This window comes from Rhinatrema bivittatum, chromosome 5, assembly GCF_901001135.1.
Source record: "Rhinatrema bivittatum chromosome 5, aRhiBiv1.1, whole genome shotgun sequence".
Taxonomy (NCBI): domain Eukaryota; kingdom Metazoa; phylum Chordata; class Amphibia; order Gymnophiona; family Rhinatrematidae; genus Rhinatrema; species Rhinatrema bivittatum.
Window position 1 is genome coordinate 11,454,739 of NC_042619.1, and position 15,970 is coordinate 11,470,708.

The following is a 15,970-nucleotide window of genomic DNA, read 5'->3' on the forward strand; positions in this document are numbered from 1 at the left end:
TGTTGTACCTCCTCAGGCTACAAAATATATTAACGTTAGATTTATTTCCTATTGAAGATGTTAACGCTCTGTTTCATAGAGCGCTCCCTTATTCCTTTTATTTCATTTAAGTACAGTATGATGGTTACAAGTGTTTATTTGAAATTGGAATTGTATAAAATTTCTTTCTGTACTTTCAATTACAAAGCAAGTGTTACTTGTATAATTAATAATGTGATAAATAAAAAATTCAAAAAAAAAAAGTATTATCCACTATGACACCGAGATCTTTTTCCTGGGTGGTAGCTCCTAATATGGAACCTAACATCGTGTAACTACAGCAAGGGTTATTTTTCCCTATATGCAACACCTTGTACTTATTAGGGATGTGAATCGTTTTCCATATCGTCTTAACGATAGAAATCGTGTGGCAGGGCAAGAAAATCGTCTTAGGCACGATTTTTTAGTTAAAAAATCGTTAAAAATCGTTTTTTCCGATTAGTGCGCACTAACGGGAGTTAGTGCGCACTAACTGGGAGTTAGTGCGCACTAACTGAAAATGATACAATTTGACACTTTTCAGGTCAGTTAAGGTCAGTTTAGGAATGAATATGTATTCCTATTGGCTGCCCTCTTATTTATTCATGTTACCAAGTTTCCTACTGACAGTATATGGGGGATGGGAAATGGAAACAGTTGGTAGCTTGACAAAACAAGTAATGTGATCAGTCAATGTGACTAGAACTTGTGCCCTAACCCTGATACCAGGGGTATTGTGATCTTCCTGCACACAGTGCCCTATCCCTATTAATACCAGGAGTGTTGTGATCTTCCTGCACACAGTGCCCTATCCCTAATACCAGGGGTGTTGTGATCTTCCTGCACACAGTGCCCTATTCCTGATACTGGGGGTGTTGTGATCTTCCTGCACACAGTGCCCTATTCCTGATACCGGGGGTGTTGTGATCTTCTTGCACACATCCCGGTATCAGGGATAGGGCACTGCATGCAGGAAGATCACAACACTCCTGGTATTAATAGGGATAGGGCACTGCATGCAGGAAGATCACAACACTCCTGGTATTAATAGGGATAGGGCACTGCATGCAGGAAGATCACAACACCCCTGGTATCAGGGATAGGGCACTGTGTGCAGGAAGATCACAATACCCCGGAGGAGTGAGGGTCAGGCAGCTCCCCCCTGTCTGTGAAGCCAGCCTCTCACTAGTAATGCAGGGAGGGAGCTGTCTCAGACTTCACCATCCTCCCCCCCCCCTCACCCACACACCATTCACTAGCTGGGACATGGGGGAAGTCAGGAGTGAGGGTCAGGCAGCTCCCCCCTGTCTGTGAAGCCAGCCTCTCACTAGTAATGCAGGGAGGGAGCTGTCTCAGACTTCACCATCCTCCCCCCCCCCCTCACCCACACACCATTCACTAGCTGGGACATGGGGGAAGTCAGGAGTGAGGGTCAGGCAGCTCCCCCCTGTCTGTGAAGCCAGCCTCTCACTAGTAATGCAGGGAGGGAGCTGTCTCAGACTTCACCATCCTCCCCCCCCCCCCTCACCCACACACCATTCACTAGCTGGGACATGGGGGAAGTCAGGAGTGAAGGTCAGGCAGCTCCCCCCTGTCTGTGAAGCCAGCCTCTCACTAGTAATGCAGGGAGGGAGCTGTCTCAGACTTCACCATCCTCCCCCCCCCCCCCTCACCCACACACCATTCACTAGCTGGGACATGGGGGAAGTCAGGAGTGAGGGTCAGGCAGCTCCCCCCTGTCTGTGAAGCCAGCCTCTCACTAGTAATGCAGGGAGGGAGCTGTCTCAGACTTCACCCTCCTCCCCCCCCCCCCCTCACCTACATACCATTCACTAGTTCACTAGCTGGGACATGGGGGAAGTCAGGAGTGAGGGTCAGGCAGCTCCCCCCTGTCTGTGAAGCCAGCCTCTCACTAGTAATGCAGGGAGGGAGCTGTCTCAGACTTCACCATCCTCCCCCCCCCCCCCTCACCCACACACCATTCACTAGCTGGGACATGGGGGAAGTCAGGAGTGAGGGTCAGGCAGCTCCCCCCTGTCTGTGAAGCCAGCCTCTCACTAGTAATGCAGGGAGGGAGCTGTCTCAGACTTCACCATCCTCCTCCCCCCCCCCCCCCTCACCCACACACCATTCACTAGCTGGGACATGGGGGAAGTCAGGAGTGAGGGTCAGGCAGCTCCCCCCTGTCTGTGAAGCCAGCCTCTCACTAGTAATGCAGGGAGGGAGCTGTCTCAGACTTCACCATCCTCCCCCCCCCCCCCTCACCCACACACCATTCACTAGCTGGGACATGGGGGAAGTCAGGAGTGAGGGTCAGGCAGCTCCCCCCTGTCTGTGAAGCCAGCCTCTCACTAGTAATGCAGGGAGGGAGCTGTCTCAGACTGGTATCAGGGTTAGGGCACTGTGTGCAGGAAGATCACAACACTCCTGGTATTAATAGGGATAGGGCACTGTAAGAGATGACTGTAGTAGATTGAATAAAGATCTGATGTTTCTGCTCTCCTCACACCAAACAAAAACAACACACAAGCAGAGAAGCCCTTCTTACAAAGCTGAGCTAGTGAGTTAAGTAGGAGGAAAAGTAAACATACTTGTGCCAGTGTGGCTACTTAAAAAATACACTTACCAACAATCAATTACATATATTTGAACTGTGTACAGTTCCAGCCAGGACCACCTTTCTAAAATGCACAGTGATTGGCAAATTCAACATGCACTAGCATTTCAGGTACCTGCTAACAAAAATAATAAACAAACAAGTTCTAGTCACGTGAGTGCTGATCATTACATTACTTTTTTTGTCAAGCTTCCAACTGTTTCCATTTCACATCCCCCCAACCATTACCTCAGTATTAGCCTTGGTAACATCAATAGATAAGAGCACAGCCAGCCAATAGGAATACATACATACATATTCATTCCTAAGTGACCTTTACTGACCTGGGAAGTGTGAACACTTTGTTTCATTTTCTGTTGGTGTTCGTTAGTTTCCAGTTCCATTTCCCATCCCCCCAACCATCACCTCAGTGGTAACCTTGGTAACATCAATAGATAAGAGGGCAGCCAGCCAATAGGAACACATATTCATTCCTAACTGACCTTCAGTGACCTGGAAAGTGTTTATTTGTATCATTTTCAGTTAGTGCGCACTAAATCGAGTTAGTGCGCACTAACGGGGAGTTAGTGCGCACTAACTCGAGTTAGTGCGCACTAACACGATTTAACGATTTTTAACGATAAATCGTTAGAATTTCTATTGTATCGTGTTCTATAACGATTTAAGACGATATAAACATTATCGGACGATAATTTTAATCGTTGAAAAACGATTCACATCCCTAGTACTTATCCACATTAAATTTCATCTGCCATTTAGATGCCCAATCTTCCAGTCTCACAAGGTCCTCCTCTAATGTATCACAATCTGCTTGTGATTTAACTACTCTGAATAATTTTGTATCATCTGCAAATTAAAACTAATCGGAGAAAGTTCTTTTTCACTCAACGCACAATTAAACTCTGGAATCTGTTGCCAGAGAATGTGGTTAGTGCAGTTAGTATAGCTGTGTTTAAAAAAGGATTGGATAAATTCTTGGAGGAGAAGTCCATTACCTGCTATTAAGTTCACTTAGAGAATAGCCACTGCCATTAGCAACAGTAACATGGAATAGACTTAGTTTTGGGGCACTTGCCAGGTTCTTATGGCCTGGATTGGCCACTGTTGGAAACAGGATGCTGGGCTTGATGGACCCTTGGTCTGACCCAGTATGGCATATTCTTATCTTCTTATGTTCTTAATTTGATAACCTCACTCATCATATTCCTTTCCAGATCATTTATAATTATATTGAAAAGCACCGGTCCAAGTACAGATCCATGAGGCACTCCACTGTTTACCCTTTTCCACTGAGAAAATTGACCATTTAGTCCTACTCTCTGTTTCCTGTCTTTTAACCAGTTTGTAATCCACGAAAGGACATTGCCTCCTATCCCATGACTTTTTTTGTGTTAAATTTTTTTTGTGTGTGTTTAAATTTGCTTATTGGATTTTTCAAACAGAGAAAACCAAGAAAGACAAAAAGAAAAAAGAAAAAACAAGCGGTATAAATTACATTAGGATATACATGTTAGCACTTCCATATGAACAAGTAACCAATATTAACAATACAAATAACATTATAAAGAGCGACCTGTAGTAAATATACCTTAAGGGGAAAAAGAAAAAGAAAATAGGAAAGGAAGAAGGGTAAGAACAAGGAAAGAGAACAGGAAGAGAAAAGAAGATGAAGAAGAAGAAGAAAGAAGAAAAAGCAGGTATGACCAATCTAGCAGAAAAATAATATCCTGATCCAGCGACTAATAAGATGTATTATGAAGCTATAAATTGTTCTAGAGGTTTCCATACCAGAGACCATTATCCCATGACTTTTTAGTTTTCTTAGAAGCCTCTTATGAGGGACTTTGTCAAATGCCTTCTGAAAATCCAAATACACTACATCTACCGGTTCACCTTTATCCACATGTTTATTAACCCCTTCAAAAAAATGAAGCAGATTTGTTAGGCAAGACTTCCCTTGAGTAAATCCATGTTGACTGTGTTCCATTAAACCATGTCTTTCTATATGCTGTACAATTTTGATCTTTAGAATAGTTTCCACTATTTTTCCTGGCACTGAAGTCAGGCTCATTGGTCTATAGTTACCCAGATCACTCCTGGAGCCTTTTTTAAATATTGGGGTTACATTGGCCACCCTTAGTCTTCAGAAACAATGGATGATTTTAATGATAGGTTACAAATTTTAACTAATGGATCAGAAATTTCATTTTTGAGTTCCTTCAGTACCCGAGAATGCATACCATCCGGTCCAGGTGATTTGCTACTCTTTAGTTTGGCCTACACACACACACACACATTTCATTTTGAAATCTCTATGTCTACTTTACTGCTTGTTGTGGACTCCTGGTGGGGTTTGAAAATCCCCTTCTTCAAATTAGGCCATGAACACAAATGCTCATAGGTCAAGCAATAAAATGCCTGATCTTCAAACCCTTAAGGTGGAGGAGCACCTGGACTATGTTGGCATCAGAGATACATGGATTATTGAGTCCTAGGAATGGGATAATATCATAGTGGGCTACAATCTGCATTGGAAGGAAAGGGTTGACAGAAAAAAAGGTGAGGAAGTATCCATTAAGCATTAGGGATGTGAATCGTGTGCCCGATCATTTTAACGATCGGGTTCGGCTGGGGGGGGGGGGTGTGTGAAAATCTGATCGTTAGAGATGTGAATTGGAATCGGTTCCGATTCCAATTCACATCACTAATTTTTTTTAGTGAGGCCCTCGCCGATAAAAAAAAACCCACCCCGACCCTTTAAAATTATCCCCTTAGCCTCCCCCACTCTCCCAAACCCCCCCCCCCCAAAACTTTTACACATACCTAGTGGTCCAGGGGGGCCGCGGGGAGCGATCTCCTGTTCTCAGGCCATCAGCTGCGCTAAAAAAAAATGGTGCCGATGGCTCTTTGCCCTTACCATGTGACAGGGTATCCGTGCCATTGGCCGGTCCCTGTCACATGGTAGGAGCACTGGATGGCCGGCGCCAAGATGGCGTCAAGGATTGCTACCCTTTGCCACTCATATCGGAGCTCTTTGACAGACTTCAAGGAGCCAAGATTTTTTCTAAGTTAGACCTCCATGGGGCCTATAATCTGATCTGAATATGAGAAGGTGATGAGTGGAAAACCATTTTTAACACCCGTGACAGCCATTTTGAATAACTTGTGATGCCATTCGGCTTGTGCAACGCACCTGCAGTATTTCAAAATGTGATGAACGAAGTGTTCAGAGATATGTTGTACCAATGTGTTGTCATATATCTTGATGATATCTTAGTCTTCTCTCAAGACCTCTGTATGTATGCACTGTCTTTCTGACACCTCTTTCTGCTGTATTCCTGTATACTAGTGTTAGACAAAGAATGCAGAAGACCCTAGCTACGTGCTGGAATGCAGCGAGCCAACACCCCAGACCCATTAGCTGATTGGTCTAATACATTCTCAAATCAGATGTACTGCACTTATCTAAAAACAACACTCTGAATATGCTCTGATTGGTCAGTATGAAGGATATATATTGTTATGCGCATTGCTGTAAAAATTGGGTAACTGGGTGTCTTACAATTGTATGGACCTATGTTACTCCCCGGAACAAACTATTTCCTCATGCTTTGTTCCGGTCCCTGTCCCTGTCCCCTTTGTCTCTGTCTTTCTCTAATTAAAGTTTCATATTACATATTGCTCTAGTGGTTTCTTTAGAATCAACATTTTTGGTAGCAGAGGATGGTTTTCGTTTGCAGCTGTAATTTGACTCTCCTGACTGATCTGTCCAGACGATTGACCTCTTCATGGCATTTCAGGCTGGGGCAGTACCGGGCCAGATGTGGAAACCAGCGCTCTGGATTGGAATGTCCCAGGGACATCGTCTTGAGGAAATTGCCTAGAATCAGCTGGCTGTCTGGCTGGGACTTCATCATGAGTGTAATTGTTAAATCTCCAGATTGGTTCCCTCGAAGGGGAGGAGGCCACTGCTGAAGGTAGGCTTCCAGAGGTTAGCTTTCACTTTTTTTGTTTTTGTTTAAGCAGGCTGTCTCAGTCTCATTGCTTGATGCCCCACAATCACCGTTCCCTGTAATGGAGTTGAAACACCAGAAGTACAGCTGGTGTGAAAATCATCCAGGTAAGAAACAATTCTCTTTTTTATAAGGGAGAATTCTTAAATTCTATTATATTTACCCATTGGTAAATTGTTATTATGTCTAAATTCTGGTCTAGAAAGTTAGGAGGTTCTAAGCATGCTGCAGGGGTTAATTCGACGAGTCAGTTGTAATGTGTTCTCTGTTTGCACAAGCCAGATGAGAAGTTAATTTGCCTCTGGTTTGTTTTGACTACGGAGCTTGAGTCTATTCAGTCACCGCCCCCCTACAGTATTGTAAATGACCCGCAATATAGTGTTTAAAGCAGATCACAAAGACATCACTTTTAGAGGAAAAAGTTGCTACAGTGGGGTATTCACATTTAGTCCCAACTGCACCCCTGGAAGAGGAACCTCAATTAAGTCCCAAAGCTTCTGTTCATGTGCTGATGCCTGGGACTGTTAAGGTAGAAGGAACTTTACACTGTGTCCCTGTTGGAGAGATTATTACCCCGAAGGAGGGACATATACTTACTGAGGAAGAAAGGGGAGCACTCCTGCTGGATCAGGTTCATGCAGCCCTGCCTCTACCTTATCATATCCTGCAGATTCCTTGGACCCCATGCTTCCTCTATCCCAAACCCCCTCACTTCTTTATCTTACCCATGACCCCACACTCCCTGGTCTAAAACCTCCAGACACCCTGAAGCCCAGGACTAGTCCCCCTCAGTCCCCACCTATTTTTAACTCTGAACTGATTGAGCGTGTGGCTCACGGCCGTTCCTGTATCTCCCCAGAGGGAACCCTACACTTTGAGAACTCAGAGGACGCACTAGATACAGCAGTTAAGGCAGATGGAGTGTTTATGGCCACTACAGCCATTCATGCTCCAGCAGCTAATGTTGCAAGAGGGGTCCCTATTTTTATTGTTCTTATATTTGTATTTTTCAGTGTAGATTGTTCTATCTGCTTAGTTTTTATGTATCTTCTCGCTGTTCCGTTTGCTAGATTCCGCTCGCCTAAGGTCCCCACTTTTGTGGGGGAGGGTCTTTGTACCACGTGCTTGCTTCTGTGCTTCTCTTTTACTATCGTTTTCGCCTTTGCCTGCCTGTCTCACTGTCTGCTTGCTTTGTGTGATCTTCAGTTTCAAGTTACATAATACTCTACAGCGTGCTTGTGTCATCTTTCCTAGTTTATTTCACTGCTGTTTGTATGTGTGCATAGCCCCCATGGGCTAGTTTGAAAGTTATCATCTGTCTGATCTTTGGTTCCGGTTTTTTTTTCTTGCTCAATATATTATTCGTTACAGTGCCAATCTCAATTTAGTTTCAGTGTGAATCTTAAAACCTTACTGTGCATCTGAGGTTTCAGTGAGCCCTTGTAGTCTTCATTTGGAGTCCATGTGTCCCACTCCCCCACCTTAGGAATTTTGTTGTGTCCAGTGGAGAGGGGATGGGGCGTGGTGACCACACCCCCCAACCCCTCCCCTCCTTCCATTTCATTTGAGCATGCTGCTGTTGGGAGCTGGAGTCTTTCCGTGGGGTGAGTCGGCCCCCCCTCAGCATTCCTTGTGTTGAGCTCCGTGTCTGTGCATACACGCTGTTCTGTGGGCGTTACCGTCTTGGAATTTCATTGTGTCCTGCAGGGCGGGAGAAAGAGAGGGGGAGACCCCTCCCTCCTTACTACTCATGCTGCACGGTCTTTCTACAGTGTTACATTCAGTCCCTTTTTGGGTGCTTTTCTCTTTCTCACAAATTCTGATACACAGATTCGTGCTGCTAGTGTTTTTTTTTTTTTTTACTGCAGTGTTTAATGCTGTCTTTCTGCAATTATTTCTTTTCTTGCAATTTATCTAGCAGCATCTCCTGTTCCCCGCTCTGTGTCCTGCTTGTGAACACAATTTGTTTATTTAGAGCTGCTTTCATTTAATTGTTAGATTTCTTTTCTCATTAGCTGAGGACATTTTGCTTTTCCTAGGTGCTACTCACCAGTGTTTATGTTTACTGCTCGCATTTGCAAGCATTATGTTTTCCAAGCGGCACAGGAGAAATAAAGAGACTCTATTTTAATAACTTGATCTGTTTAGTTCAAAAACTAAAACACAAAAGAATAAAAGCCCCAATCTGTTGCATGGCTGGACACTTACTTTAAGCCCCCTATAAGCCCACTGACAGTCTTTTCCCTGGAAGGCTCCCTGACAACAAATGACTTTATTACAGACTTTAAAGCCATTTGCAATAACCCTGGCAATTCGTTGTTACAGCATTAACCCCGACAGCAGTGGAACTTGGGCAAGCCACTGTGTAACCTTATATTTTAGAAATTTTGTTTGGCCTATTCTCCTGTAAGGGTCTTCTTCCCTTTCCCCTTCTTTCCGTGCATGTCCCAAGTTCCTATGTTTTTAAAATCCCCCAGTATTTGTTTGTTTATATGTTCTGCGGTACCGTTTTTTTTTCCTATTATCTTTTTCTCACATCTTAATTAAGGTGATCACCATGCGCTCACGTTCTTTAATCTTTTTTGTTGCTTTTTCTATATTTTGCTTTCAGTACACGTTTTCAGTGATGGATGGTAAATTGTAGGCATTCTTTTGTGTGACTTATTTTGTTTGATGTTCTTGACAAAATCATTTCCTGGTGTTAGTGCTTTAAAACTCTCATTCCACTGGTAGTTAAGGGGTTAATTGTGCAGCTCTTAGAAAAAATAAAAAAGGGAGAGAGAAAGAAGGTGTTGAATCACCCTGTGGGCTTCCTTCAGTGCAAGCGAATGGGAGAGAAAGAAAAAGAAAGAATTAAGTTTTGTTTGTTTAAACAAATGGAACATTCCTATTGAAAGCGTGCATGTATGTATAAAGATGGCTGTTTGGTATGGTTATGCTAATTATATTATTTTGAATGTACAGAGAGACACTGAAATTTATTTATTTATTTAAAAACTTTTATATACCGGTATTAGTATGCATACATCATACCGGTTTACAATGTAACTTTAAAGGTAGAAATTACAATGAACAGGGAGGGCGAACAAGGAGGAGTATACAAAGAGCAGGAGGTGGAGGAATTAAAGCAATAAATAAAAACTGCAACGGACTATTTACAGGAATATACAAGGCGTAGGCAAGATACTTGCAGAAGTCGGTGTACTTAATCAGGGTAGGCTTGTCGGAAGAGCCATGTTTTAAGTTTTTTTCTGAACTTGGCGTAACATGGCTCTAGCCTGAGAGTGGTAGGGAGGGCGTTCCATTGTTTAGGGCCTGCAATGGATAGTGCACGGTCCCTAGTAGAGGAGAGGTGGGCTTTTTTCAAAGGGGGAATGGAGAGGGTGCCTTTGTTGACAGTGCGAGTGGGTCGTTCAGTGCGTATAGGACGAAAGGGTTCATCCAACCAATTGGAATTGTGCGAGTGGATGGACTTGTGCCCTATGGTTAGAATTTTGAAGAGAATTCGGGATGCGATGGGGAGTCAGTGGAGTTCTTTGAGTATTGGGGTAATGTGATCAGCTTTCCTTGAGTTGGTGATGACCCTGGCGATGGCATTCTGGAGCATTTGTAAGGGCTTGGTGGTGGAGGAGGGTAGGCCAAGGAAGAGGGCATTACAGTAGTCCAGCTTTGAGGAAAGGGTGGCTTGGACGACGGTGCGGAAGTCATGATAGTGGAGGAGGGGTCTGAGTTTCTTCAGGATGTGAAGCTTGAAGAAACCTTCTTTGAGGATGGAGTTGATCTGTTTTTTGAGATTGAGTTGTTGATCTATGATAACCCCAAGGTCTCTTACTGTGGGTTGGGGTGTTATGACGTTGAAAGCTGGATCGTTGGAGATCGGTGGTTTGGGAGGGAGGTGAGGAGAGATAAGGAGCAGCTCTGTTTTGGAGGAGTTTAGAGCGAGGTGGATGTTGGTGAGGAAGTCATTGATGTTGGCAAGACATGTGTTCCAGAAGGCAAGGGCATCTGAGAGAGAGTTCTGAATGGGAATGACGATTTGAACGTCATCTGCATAGAGGTAGAATTTGAGGCCGAGGTCTGTGAGGAGCTGACATAGAGGTGTGAGATAAATGTTGAAAAGGGTGGAGGAGAGGGAGGAGCCTTGTGGGACACCTTGAGACAAGGGATAGAGTGTGGAGTTGGCGTTTCCTATCTTGACGGAGAACTTTCTGTTAGATAAGTAGGATTTAAACCATAGTAGGGCTAGGCCTGGGATGCCTATTTCGGATAGCCGGTTGATGAGGAGGTTATGGTTGATGGTATCAAAGGCAGCTGAGATGTCGAGTAGGGCGAGGAGGGTAACAGTTGCCTCGGTCCATGCCTATGAGTAAGTGGTCCGTGAGGGAGAGCAGGAGGGTTTCTGTATTGAGGTATTTACGGAAGCCATATTGGGCTGGATGCAGAATGTTGTTGCTTTCTAGATATTCTGTAAGTTGGATGTTTACAATCTTTTCCATAATTTTGGATAGGAAGGGCAGGTTAGAGATAGGGCGGAAGTTAGCGGGGTCTTTAGGGTCTAGTGTTGGTTTTTTTAGGAGGGGCTTGACAATAGCTTGTTTAAGAGCATCTGGGACAGAGCCTGAAGAGAGGGAGGAGTTTATGATGTCTGCGATGGGTTTGGATATAGTGTTCGGGATGGAGAGGAGGGATTTTGTGGGAATGGTGTCTGAAGGGTGGGAAGCTGGTTTGAGTTTTCTGAGAATAGATTCCACTTCTTTAGCGGAAGTCAGGTCAAGGGTTTGGAGGGTGGGTGAAGTGGGGGAAGGTTGGAGGGAGGGGGGAAGGGGAGGTGGATGGAGAAGGGTGTTGAAATCTGCGGAGGATGTTGGTGATTTTTGTGAGAAAATACTGGGCGATTTCTTCGCTCTTAGTGGAGGCATCATTCTCAGGGATAGTGGGCTGAGAGGATTTGGTGAGGTTGGCAACATAATTGAAAAGGGCTTTCGGGTTGTACATGTATTGGTGGATCTTAGCTGAAAAGTAGTCTCTTTTTGTTTTGAGGGTGGTTATTCTATATTGGTGAAGGGTAGTTTTGAAACTTGAGGCGAGTTGGGGTGAGGGGGCTTTACGCCAGTTTCTCTCACGCTGCCTGAGGGTATTTTTTAGGGATCTTAGTTCAGTCGTGTACCAGGGTTGATGATTTTTTGTGGGTTGGGTAATGTTACGTCTGGAGATGGGGCATAGTTTGTCAGCAATTTCAAGAGTCATGCTGAGCCAGGATTTGATGGCAGTCTTTGGACTGGAGCAGTCAAGGCTAGTGGATGTGTTGGAAATGGCAAGAGCCAGTTCATCTCCAGAGCAGGGTTTCCTGAAGGTGAATGTGGTGTTGTTTGAGGGAGTGGGGGTAGTAGGGAAGTTAAGGGGGAGGAGGGCTTTTATGAGGAAGTGGTCGGACCAAGGTACAGGGGAGCAGGTGGGGGGGTGGGATGGTAGGAAGCAGTGGTTGATGAATATAAGGTCAAGGGAGTGACCAGCTTGGTGCGTGGGGGAGGCAACAATTTGTCTAAGGCCTAGAGCTTGGAGTGCAGTAAGGAATGCCTCACAAGAAGGGGTAAGGGGGGTGGCATCGACATGGAGGTTGAAGTCTCCTAGTATGATGGAAGGGATTTCAATGTGAAATAGTTGATTCTTTGACGTACAATCACTAGTGGGGGTTGGTACAGGCATTCAAAGGTTTAGTAGTCGCATCAGTACATTTAAAGCACTCCCTAGGTTTGTTTTTCTTGCAAATCCAAATTGATTTAATTAAATAGTATATGTATTGCCCTAACATTGTTTTTCCCAGCCATGTTGGCAGAGATATCTTTGTAGCTCAGTGTTCTGCTGACTGACTTTATTCTCCAAGGTTGAACTCTACAAATTGGTATTATTCCACAAAGCAGCTTGTGGTAGTGCCTCCTAGTGGATGCATGATATCTCTCTTTTTATTACTTTTTTGTATGCTAGCTTTTATTTTTCAGGTCAACGAATTTCCTGTCATGAAAGAATTAAGGCCGATCTTTTATTTTTATACATTTTTTCAATTTTCTTTTCTTTTTCCATTTTTAAACAGAATTCTGGTTTTTGTTTTTTCTGGCATTTCCCAGGCACTTTTCAAACACCTATTTGGTTTACTTTTACTTTTGTTTTCATTTTTTAGCTCAAAATATGTGTTAACTGTTGTCTGTCTTGATGTTATGAAGACATCTATATTTTTTGTGAAATAAATGGATATGTGTTGGTCTTGTGAAACATATGTTCTATGTAGTGTCTGCCGTACCTGAGTTGTCTGTGGTTCTGTTTATTATTTATTTATTTATTTATTTATTTTTGGTTTTTATATACCGGAAGTTCCTGTATAATATACATATCACTCCGGTTCACAGATAACAGAGATAACTATCGCCGGGATGGCGGTTTACATGGAACATATCGAACAGTTAATCTATTATAAAGTAGAATACAAACTAAGATCTACTAAGAACACATAAATAAAGCAAATAAACATTACAAAATTGCTGTGGGATAGGAGGGTTGTTATTCTTCCTGCTCTTAGCTCTCTGGGAAAGCTTGTAGGAAGAGCCAAGTCTTGAGTTTCACTTTGAACGTGGAATGGCACGGCTCAAGGCGGAGGTCTGGTGGTAGTGAGTTCCAGAGCGAAGGGCCCGCTGTGGATAGTGCGCGTTTCCTCAGGGAGGATTTTGCTGGTTGGGTGATCATTCTGTTCTGATATGCCCTTCTGGTTGGCTTTTTAGAAGTGTGTAGTTGGAGCTGGAAGGTTAAGTTGAGTGGAGAGATGCTATGTAGGGCCTTATGAATCATCATGCTGGTTTTGAACTGTATCCTGTATTTAATGGGGAGCCAGTGGAGATGCTGGAGGATCGGGGTGATATGGTCCCTTTTTTTGGCGTTGGTGAGAATTCTTGCTGTGGCATTCAAGACCATCTGGAGGGGTTTGGTGGTGCAGGCGGGAAGGCCCAGCAGGAGTGAATTGCAGTAGTCCAATTTCGGGAGAATGATGGCCTGGAGTACTGTGCGGAAATCCCTGTAGCGGAGAAGTGGCTTTAGTTTCTTTAAAACTTGTAATTTAAAGAAGCATTCTTTTGTGGTGTTATTTACGAATTTGTTGAGGTTGAGTCTGTTGTCTAGGAGTACACCCAGATCTCTGACTTGAGGTGAGGTGGTGTATCCTGAGGTGTCTAGAGGATTGCAGGCGGTGGTTGGGGCAGATTGTTCCGGAGCTATTATAAGAATTTCCGTTTTGTTTGTGTTTAGGACTAAGTTGAGACTGGCTAGTAGATCATTGATGGTTGAGAGGCATTTATTCCAGTAATCCATGGTTTTGTGTATAGTATCCGTTATAGGGATGAGTATTTGTATGTCATCCGCGTATAGAAAATGGATTAGATTGAGGTTAGTAAGTAGATGACAGAGTGGGAGGAGATAAATGTTGAAGAGGGTGGGGGAGAGTGAGGATCCTTGTGGTAGCCCCATTTTGGATTGAATGGGGTGAGACTCCTTGTTGTTTATCTTGACTTTGTATGTTCTGTTCTCAAGGAAGGATTTAAACCAGTTGAAAGCTGCTCCTGTTATGCTGATGTCTGTTAGCCGTTGTAGTAGGCTAGAGTGGTTCACGGTGTCGAACGCTGAGGAGAGATCCAGAAGTGCGAGGAGGCAAGGTTGGCCTTTTTCCAGATTGAAGATAATGTTGTCCGATAGTGTGGCTAACAGAGATTTGGTGTTCTTTGTCTTCCGGAATCCAAATTGGTTAGTGGTGAGGATATTGTTGTCATCAAGGAATTCTGAGAGTTGTCTGTTAACCACTTTCTCCATGATTTTAGCCAACATAGGAAGGTTTGCTATAGGTCTGTAGTTAGCAGGATCCGAAGTGGGAAGGTTGGGTTTTTTGAGGAGAGGTTTGAGCATTGCCAACTTGAGTTGGTCGGGAACTTGGCCTTGAGCAAGGGAACGGTTAATGATGTCTGCAACTGGCTTGGCAATGATGTCGGGGATTGAACTCAGCAGGTTTGATGGAATATGATCTAGTGGGTGAGAGGATGGTTTTATCTTCTTAAGGATGTTCGCTATTTCTAAGGTGGACGTGGGTTCAAGAGTTTCGAGTGCTGCTGTGTATGTGTTGGGTTGAGGAATTTGTGGGCTGTGGTTGCTTGCGTAGCTTGTGTGCAGAGATGGCCCTTTGAGAGGGGCTATGAGTGAGGTGATTTTGTTGTCAAAGAATTCAGCTAGTTCATTAGCTTTTTTAAGAGCTTGGTCATCTGGGATGCTAGGTCCGGGAGGTTTGGTGAGTGCTGAGACATAAGAGAAGAGGGCTCTTGAATCGAATGAGAAGTGGTGTATCTTTTTGGAGAAGAATTCTTTCTTGGTTTTGTTGATTTCGTTTCTATATGAATTGAGGCATGCTTTGTAGGTGAGGAGGGTTGTTGTGGATGGGCTTTTTCGCCATTGGTTTTCCTTGCATCTGAGCTCGTGTTTACGTGACTTCAGCTCTGTGGTGAACCATGGTTTCCTATTTTTATTATATTATATTATATTATATTATATTATATTATATTATATTATATTATAATATTTGACTTCTGCTGCATCAATTTGAATTTGTGTTGCTCCATCACACACACATGTTCTATGCACACATATTTAACTTAGGCCTTGATTAGTGAAAGATTAATACAACCTACTGAATAAAATGAATATTCCATTGATTGTCAGAATTTAGAGCTCGTCTTAGCGGACCAGCCCAACATTACTTCATTATATGACCTGAGTTATCTACTCATTTGGCCTGATTTCTTCTTTGTTTATGTTTCGATACCCTGATGTAGTTTTCTTGATCACATGAATCAATGTACCTTGATCTGCTATGCGATAATTGATTGTTATATGTATCTTGTATCTAGTTATTATGCCTTTTTGCAAGTGCCATGATTTAGATTTCCTAAATCAATGATATAATTTGAGGTCATGCAATTTTTACACTTGTAGAAATCTCCAGTCCTAAAATTTCTATTATGTGATCTCTTGAAATGCTCTTCTATCTCTATCTATAAGCTGGTTTGTTTATATTTGGGATTCCAGAGGGGAAGATATTATTTTTCCTTATTTCTGTTTTTTATTTTTTACTACATTTTTTCCTTTTCCTGTGCAAATATTCACACTGATGGTTTAACAACTCTGCGAAGTACATTATTTTGTTTTAGACTACATGGCATGCTAAAGACTGTCTCACAGACTCAGCTGTCACTTGTTTCTATGATTATCCCCAATTACACTGACACACCATCGA